This window comes from Nicotiana tomentosiformis, chromosome 6, assembly GCF_000390325.3.
Source record: "Nicotiana tomentosiformis chromosome 6, ASM39032v3, whole genome shotgun sequence".
In the NCBI taxonomy this organism is placed as follows: Eukaryota; Viridiplantae; Streptophyta; class Magnoliopsida; order Solanales; family Solanaceae; genus Nicotiana; species Nicotiana tomentosiformis.
Genome location: NC_090817.1, coordinates 72,603,936 through 72,613,453, shown reverse-complemented (window position 1 = coordinate 72,613,453; position 9,518 = coordinate 72,603,936). Strand labels below are relative to the sequence as shown.

Here is a 9,518-nt window from a genome sequence, read left to right as displayed (position 1 = left end):
TGAGATCAAGCAAGGGCTACTTGAGACCATTCAAAACAATTATGTCTTCTGAGGCAAACCCAGCTAAGATCCGAATACTTATTTGATAGATTTTGATGAGATTATGTATACCTTCCAGCACAATGGGGTATCGAAAGATGCTATCTACTTAAGGAAATTTCCTTTTTCATTGAGGGAAGATTCTAAGCACTGGTTGCGGTGTTTGCCGACTGGGTCAATTCAAACTTGGGTAGACATGACAAAGAAGTTCCTTGAAAAATATTTTTCAGCTGCACGAACAAGGAAAATTCTAAGAGAGATCCACAACTTCGAGCAGAAAGATATAGAAACGGTGTTTGAAGCATGAGAAAGATTTAAGGATATTGTGAGAAGATATCAGCATCATGGAGTAGAGTTGTGGATGAAACTCCAAGATTTCTAGGATGGGCTGACACTGTAATTGGCGGAAGTTAAAAAATTGGATGATTGTTGGAAGGTTTGATCGGGAGTGAACATTTTGATATCGGGGTCAGTTTTTGATTCCGAAAGTTGGAGTAGGTCCGCAATGTCAATTATGAATTGTGTGCAAAATTTAAGGTCAATCGGACTTGATTTAATAGGTTTCGGCGTCGGATGTATAAGTTTGAAGTTAAAGTTCATTAGGCTTGAATCGATATACAAATCATATATTTAGCCTTGTTTGATGTGATCTAAAGGCTTGACTAAGTCCTTATGATATTTTATGACTTGTTGGTAAGTTTGATTGAGGTCCCGGGGCCTCGGGTGGATTCCGGATGGTTAACAAATTAAATTTGGACTTGTGAGAATGGCTGAAGGCACCAGCTCTTGTGTAATCGCACCTACGCAAGATTGACCGCAGGTGCGAGCCCGCATCTGCGACATGTTGACCGTAGAAGTGGACTGGAGCAGTGTTAGCAGAGGTCGCAGATGCGAGGGAAGTTTCGCAAATGCGAAGGAGGCAACGCAAAAGATGAAGGGACCTAACATGGGGGGCTCCGCAGAAGCGGCCTTCGTCTCGCAGAAGCGAGTCCGCAGAAGCGGATTTAGGATCGCAGAAGTGGAAATTCCACAGATGCGGAAGAGTTGACCGCAGAAGCGCATGAACCACAGATGCGGGTATGTTGTCGCTTTTGCGACGCCGCAAATGCGGTTAAGTGTCCGCAGAAGCGGAAGTACTGGACAGAACACTTAAATACAAGGGTTCACGATTTTGCTTTATTTTAAACATTTTGAGCTCGGGGTTTTTCTATTTTTGAGAGCATTTTTGAGAGATTTCTTGAGGTAGGTCTCTTGTACTCATCTTTGATTAATAATCTTGTTTCTCCATTGATTTTCCCAGAAATATTGTGTGTGTTTAAGGTGGAATTTGGGGGTTTGAGGCTAGGGATTTGGAGAGTTTAACTTGGGGATTTGAGTGGCGACTTGGTGACATATTTTGGTAATTTTGGTATGGGTGAACTCGATATCAAATGGGTGTTCGTATTTTGTGACTTTTACCCGATTCCGAGATGTGGGTCCGGGTCGACTTTTTGGGGCAATTTTTCGATTCTTTGCTTAAGTCCTAGATTTATGATTTAAATTAGTTCCTTGTAGTTGTATTCATGATATGTAATTGCTTTTGGCTAGATTTGGGCCATTCGGAGTCGTAAAATCGAGGGAAAGACATCCTTATTGATTGATTGAGCGAGATTTGAGGTAAGTGACTTGTCTAACCTTATGTGGGAGAAATTCCCTTAGGATTTGGTACTGTTGTAACCATTTGTGATATGTGAGCGCCGTGTACGTGAGGTGACGAGTGCGTACATAGGCTAATTGTGGAATCTAGGAGATAGTTATGTGCCTAGTGACAACACTTCTGTCTTTGAATCTCTAGCCAAATTGTATTATTGGGTGATTGGTCCTAGCCAAATAGGAATAAAATAAAAGGTGATATATTCAGTTAACCATAATCGTCACACATGTACGGAGGAACAATAAAGAAATACAAGATACATCTTATCACGCCCTCACAGAATTATGATTATGGTAATGGCTGGCTACATAACTATAATTGAGATTCTACTATCAATTTGTGCTCTATTAGTCACAAGAATAACTTATACTTTAATACCAACTTTGTCACGACTAAATTTAGGATCAAGGCCGGTGCCTGGGAGCAAGTGCCCCCAAGTAAGGCTCATCGGTATTTTTCAGAACTATCCAAATGACTATAGAACTATCCAAAAACATTTCTGTCTCATAAACAAATGACAGCCAACAAATATTCACCTAAATCAGTCACAATCTTCATCAACTCACAAAAAATGAGCTTTCACCAATATTACCAACATAATAATATTAAACTCATCTCAAAAATACAGAAAGAAAGTGCAATACTAGTAACAAGTCATATATAACAGATGAATACTCATGACACTAATAAAAATGACTATGGAGAGACTCTAAAATTTCAAAAGAAAAGACAATAACAATAAATAAGATATTCGTCCACGCGAATATGTGATGACCCGATAAGTCATCTAGAGCTTTAACCCCTAAATTATGTGTTTTAAAACCTCAAATAGCTCCTTTTAGCCTTTCTCGATTTACGTGCATCGTCCGTTTCTTTTTCCGAAAGGTTTTTATGTGAAAAACTTATTAAATGTGAATTCGTGTCTTAAAAATTTATTTGAGTTAACTTCGGTCAACGTTTTGAGAAAACAGATCAGGATCCGTGTTTTGTTGGCCCCCGTGAGTCCGTATCGTGATTTGGGACTTAGTCGCATTCCTGGAATCAAATTCGAAGGTCCCTAGCTCGAGTTATCGCAATTTACTAAACATTTGAAGTTTAAAGGTTTAGAGAATTTATGAATTTGAATGAAGTTTCAGTTTGTTGCTACCGGGTCCAGATTCTGGTTCCGAAGCTTGGTATAGGTTCATTACTGTATTTATGACTTGTTTGCAAAATTTAGTGCAAAACGGAGTTGATTTGACGTGATTCAGACGTCCGGTTGATAAAATGAAAATTCTTAAGTTTCATTAAAATTTTTATTTGTTTTGGTGTCCGATTCATAGATCTAGGTGTTATTTTCGTATTTTGATCGCGCCAGCGAGTTTGTATGATATTTTTGGACTTATGTGCATGTTTGGTTTGGATTCCCAAAGGCTCGGGTGAGTTTCAGATAGGCTACAGAGTGAAGTTGGACTTAGAATCATAGCTGATGCCTTTTAGCTTCTGGTTTCTGTTGCAGATCTCGCATTTGCGAGATCTGGCTCACATTTCCGAGCCTCAAATTTTCGAAGAAGACTTTGTATTTGTGAGCATGGGCTGGGGGCTAATTTCTCGCATTTGCGAGTACTCCGCCGCATTTGCGATTGAGGCAGGTTCCCATTTGCAAACAAGTAGTTCGCATTTGCGATGGGGACTGGGGGAAGCTAGTTCGCATTTGCGATCAATTTGGTCGCATTTACGGTGAGGCCTAGTTTGCATTTGCGAACAAATCATCGCAAATGCGATGATAGCAGAGTTGTGGGTTGTTTCGCATTTGCGAAGAAAATCTCGCATTTGCGGGGTTCGCAATTGCGTACCCCAGGTCGCAATTGCTTACCCCAGGTCGCAATTGCGACATCTGCGCCTGGTCAAAAGCTAAGTTAGATGGGATTTTGGTTCATGCTTTCAATTTTTCAACCCTAAAAACCTTAGCCGCGATTTTTCCAAGAGCTTTTCTTCCTCAATTCATTGGTAAGTGACTTTAACCTACTTCCTTTCAATTACCCACTACATTTCATAAGATTTCAATCTTAAATCTAGGATTTTCATGGTAGAAATTGGGGATTTGGGTAGAATTAGGAATTTTGTAAAATTGGAATTTATATCTCGAATTTAGGTCGGATTTCAAAACAAATTACATAACCGAGCTTGGGGGTGAATGGGTAATTGGTTTTGGTCCAAATTTTGGGGTTTTGACCAAGCGGGCCCGGGGCTGACTTTTGTTGACATTTTCAATAATGACCTAAATTGAACCTCTTTCATTCGTGGGTAGTTCCTAAGGCTTATTTTGAATTGTTTGGTTAATAATTTTCTAGATTTGGTTGGTTCGGAGGCTTGTTCGAAAGGCAAGGTCGTGGTTGGACTTTGAGTCGATTGCGGAGCGAGGTAAGTGTCGTGGTTAACCTTGACATGAAGGATTAGGACTTGTTTGCCTATTTGTTACGTGTTTAAATGTGTGGATACAACGTATATGTGAGGTGACGAGTACATATGCGTTGTTGTTGGGTTAAAGCATGCGGGTGGGACTTGTTTCCTTGTAATTTGTTGTCTTCTTTATTTATGATATCCATGCTTAGACTAGTTTATTACTTAATTGATCGTTCTTTCCGCATTTATGAACTATTTGTAAGGATTGAGTATTTTTGGAAGTTAAGGTTCGGTATTTTGGAACCGTTGTTGACGTAAAGTTTATTCTTGCTTATTCTATCTCCCAAATATTTATATTCATTGCTACATGGTAAGGGAGAGTGTTAAACCACGAAGGGTGATGTTGTGCCATTTATTGCTTCATTTACTGATTAATACATGGTGAGAAAGAGAGTTAAAGTACGAAGGGTGATGCTATGCCATTAATATTATTTCATGGAGAGGTTAAAGGTAAAAGCACGAAGGGTGATGTCGTGCCATTATTATTATTTCATGGAGAGGTTAAAAGTAAAAGCACGAAGGGTGATGTTGTGCCATTATTATTATTTCATGGTGAGGTTGAAAGTAAAAGCACGAAGGGTGATGCCATGCCATTATTATTATTTCATGGTGAGGTTGAGAGTAAAAGCACAATTGGTGATGATGTGCCATCGTTATTCATTATGTTTATCCGTTTTCAATTGTTGATGGCTTATTTGACTGTCTCATATTGTCATTTCCTGTTGTAGTTACTATATCTTGTACCCCCTTTCGCATGTCCCCTCCCAATCGTATGTGTTTAATCTCTATTTGTTGTTATGTTGCACGTATATCTCGTTTGTACATGTTTAATTATGTGGGTGTCCTGTCATAGCCTCGCCACTACCTCGTCGACGTTAGGCTCGACACTTACGGAGTATATTGGGTCGGTTGTACTCATACTACACTCTACACTTCTTGTGCAGATTTTGGTACTGGTCCCAGCTGTATGTGAGGTGCATTAGCTTGGATTGGCATATTTGGAGATTCGAGGTAGATCTGCTGGCGTCCGCAGACCTTAAAGTCCCCTTCCTCTTTCCTTATTTACTGTTCATTTCATTCGAAAAAGTTATATTTATTTTAGACTCTATTTTTAGAACCTCTAGAAGCTTGTGTACTTGTGACTCCAGATCCGGGTTGTAATTAGATATGCTGGTTATTATGCTACTTCGTACTTCATTTTAGTTTCATCTCAGTTTAATTGGTTTATTTATTTAAACTGTTTGAAGAAATTGGTTTAAGAATTTCTCTAACATTGTCTTGCCTAGCGAGTGAAATATTAGGCGTCATCACGGTCCCGAAGGTGGGAATTCTGGGTCGTGACAAGTTGGTATCAGAGCACTAGGTTGCTTAGGTCTCACGAGTCATAAGCAGGCTTAGTAGAGTCTAGAGAATCGGTACGGAGACATCTGTACTTATCTTCTAGAGGCTATGTAGTTTAGGAATAATTTCACTTCTATTCTTCTCTGTCGTGCGATTTTATTCTATCAATGGTAATTGAACTCTTCTATTCTTATTCTCTCGCAGATGGCGAGAACACGTATATCATCTTCAGCTAGACAGTAGCCGGAGCCCCCAATGGCAGCTCCTACGAGAGGCACGGGTCGAGGCCGAGGTCGCGCCAAAGGCCGAGGCAGAGGCAGAGCTCAGCCTAGAGCTCGAACACCAGTACCAACAGTGGAGTCTCACATGGATTTTGATGAGGAGGTTCCAACTTAGACTGTACCTGTTGGACCAGCTCAGGTCCCAGAGGGGTTCATAGCCACTTCAGTGCTTCAGGATGCTCTAGTCCGTTTGGTGGGCCTTATGGAGAGTGTGGCCCAAGCCGGTACATTTTCGGTAGCACCCGCCATCTCTCAGGCTGAGGGAGGAGCACAGACTCCCGCTACTCACACTCCAAAGCAAATAGCTCCCCAGTATCAGACTCTAGCAGCCCCGCCAGTTAGAGCAGTTTAGCCGGTTGTTGCGGCATAGGCTGGTGATAGGCCCGCCATGTCTTCTGAGGCTTTACTGAGATTGGACAAGTTTACCAAGCTCTTTCCAGTTCACTTCAGTGGTGCACCTTCTGATGACCCACATGATTATCTTGACCACTGCCATGAGGTGCTGCGGAACATGGGTATAGTTGAGACCAATGGGGTCGATTTTGCCGTGTTTCAGATGACGGGTTCTTCCAAGAGGTGGTGGAGAGATTTTATGTTGACCAGACCAGCTTGGTTTCCTGCTCTTACTTGGGATCAGTTCTCTCAGCTATTTCTAGAGAAGTTACTTCTGTCACGGTGAGAGAGGATTACTGTAGGTAGTTTGAGCGTCTCCAGCAAGGCAGTATGACTATTATTCAGTACAAGACCCGTTTTATGGATCTAGCTCATCATGCTCTTATCTTGCTTCCTACTGAGAGGGAGAGGGTGAGGAGATTTATTGATGGGCTCACCTATACTATCAGGCTACAGATGGCCAAGGAGGCCGGGGGTGATATTTCCTTGCACACGACTGCAAATGTTGCTAGACGGATCGAGACGGTACTTGCTCAGGAGAGGGGGCATGGGTCTGATAAGATGCCTCATCATTTCGGTGGGTTCAGTGGTGCCTCGTCTGGAGGCAGGGGTACTTTTGGTTGAGGACATCCTCCCAGGCCATTTCAGTGAGCGCTCCAGGCGTCTCACAGTGCTTCTGGTAGTCGCAACCCTTATGTGTCTCATCCCGACCAGCTAGCCTACAGGGCATCATCAGCTCCTATTAGTGCACCTCCGCTCCAGAGTTTTCAGGGTGGTTACCTAGGTCGACAGGGTCAGTTCCAAGGTCAGCAGTCATAGCAGTCCAGGGCTTGTTATACTTGTGATGATCTGATACACATTGCTAGATTTTGCCCTCTAGTACCAGGCAGCACACAGCAGTAGGGTTATCGTGCCATGGATCCGGCACCAGTTGCTTCATCGCCTGCTCAGCCAGCCATAGGCAGGGGTCAGGCAGCTAGAGGTGGAGGTCAGGCCATTAAGGGTGGAGGTCAGGCCGTTAGAGGTGGAGGCCAGCCAGTTAGAGGCCATCCCAGGGACGTGGTTCAGAGTGGTGAGGCCCATCCCCGATGTTATGCTTTATCAGCTAGGCCTGAGGCTGAGCCATCTGATGTTGTCATCACAGGTATTGTTCCAGTTTGCCATAGAGATGCTTCAGTTCTATTTGATCCGGGCTCTACTTATTCCTACGTGTCAACCTATTTTGCTTCATATCTGGTTTTGCCTCGTGATTCTTTGAGTGCTCCTATGTTTGTGTCCACACCTGTGTGAGATTCTATCATTGTAGATCGTGTCTATCATTCGTGTGTGGTTACCATTGGGAGTCTCAAGACTAGCATAGATCTCCTACTTCTTGACATGGTAGATTTTGATATCATCTTGGGTATGGATTGGCTGTCACCTTATCATGCTATATTGGACTGTCACGCCAAGACGGTGACCTTATCCTTGCCGGGGTTGCCTCTATTAGAGTGAAGAAGGACTCTTGGCCATTCTACCAGCAAGGATATCTCTTATGTGAAGGCTTGACGTATGGTCGAGAAGGGGTTTCTAGATTATTTAGCTTATGTCCGCGATTCTAGTGCGGAGGTTCCTTCCATGGGTTCAGTACCAGTTGTTCGTGAGTTTCTAGAGGTATTTCCTGTAGATCTGCCAGGGATGTCACCCGACAGAGATATTGACTTCTGTATTGATTTGGCTCTGGGCACTCAGCCTATTTCTATTTTGCCATACCGTATGGCCCCACCAGAGTTGAAAGAATTGAAGGAGCAATTGCAAGACTTGCTTGATAAGGGCTTTATTAGACCTAGTGTCTCGCCCTGGGGTGCGCCCGTGTTGTTCGTGAAGAAGAAAGATGGGTCGATGAGGATGTGCATAGATTACCGACAGTTGAACAGAGTCACCATCAAGAACAAGTATCCATTGCTGAGGATTGATTACTTATTTGATCAGCTTCATGGTGCCAAGGTATTTTCGAAGATTGATTTGAGATTTGGCTACCATCAGTTGAAGATTAGGGCATCCGATGTTCCTAAGACAGCTTTTCGATCTCGGTATGGGCATTATGAGTTTCTAGTGATGTCATTTGGGTGGACAAATGCCCCAGCAACATTTATGGATTTGATGACCCGGGTGCTCATGACCTACTTGGATTCCTTCGTGATTGTATTTATTGATGATATCTTGATCTACTCCCGCAATCGAGAGGAGCACGAGCAGCATCTTCGGATTGTACTTCAAACTCTGAAAGACAGCCAGTTATATGCCAAGTTTTCAAAGTGCGAGTTTTTCTTAGACTCAGTCGCCTTCTTGGGGCACGTCGTATCGGCAGGGGGCATAAAGGTGGATCCTAAGAAGATTGAGGCAGTTCAGATCAGGCCTAGACCCACTTCAGCTACAAAGATTCAGAGTTACATAGGTTTGGCGGGTTATTACCGCCGATTTGTGGATGGGTTTTCATCTATGGCAGCCTCATTGACTAGATTGACCCAGAAGGGTTCCCCGTTCATATGGTCAGACGAGTGTGAGTTAAGTTTTCAGAAGCTCAAGACTTCTTTAACTACGGCATCAGGGTGTTGTCCATAGGTTCAGGATCTTACACAGTGTGTTGTGATGCATCTCGTATTGGGCTTGGTGCAGTATTGATGCAGGATGTTAGGGTGATCGCATATGCATCGCGACAGTTGAATGTTCATGAGAAGAATTACCTTGTTCATGACTTAGAGTTGGCAGCCATTGTTCATGACTTAGAGTTGGCAGCCATTGTTCATGCACTGAAAATTTGGAGGCACTATCTTTATGGCGTGTCGTGCGAGGTATTCACGGATCATCGGAGTCTACAGTATTTGTTAAAGCAAAAGGATCTCAACTTGAGGCAAAGGAGGTGGTTGGAGTTGTTGAAAGAATATGATATTACCATTTTGTACCACCCTGGGAAGGCTAATGTGGTGGCCGATGCCTTAAGTAGAAAGCCAGTGGGTGAGAGACCGCTTACATCAGATGTTCAGACTTTGGCCAATCAGTTTGTGAGGTTAGACGTTTCAGAGCCCAGTCGTGTTCTAGCTTGTACAGTCGCTCGGTCTTCCTTGTATGAACGCATCAGAGAGTGGCAGTATGATGACCCTCATTTACTTGTCCTTATGGACACAATGCGGCATGGTGGTGCCAAGAAGGTTACCGTTGGAGATGATGGGGTTTTGAGAATGCAGAGTCATATTTGTGTGCCCAATGCAGATGAATTTTGTGAGTTGATTCTTGAGGAGGCCCACATTTTCCGGTATTCTATTCATCCAGGCGCTGCCAAGATG

General features: G+C 43.0%; 1 non-coding gene across 1 annotated transcript; it reads right to left on the bottom strand.

Moving 5' to 3' along the window:
- Nucleotides 1–286: 286 nt before the first annotated feature.
- Nucleotides 287–390, bottom strand: LOC117280245 (small nucleolar RNA R71). The gene has a single exon (XR_004510742.1). It is a non-coding gene; the product is annotated as a small nucleolar RNA R71 (small nucleolar RNA).
- Nucleotides 391–9,518: the final 9,128 nt, after the last annotated feature.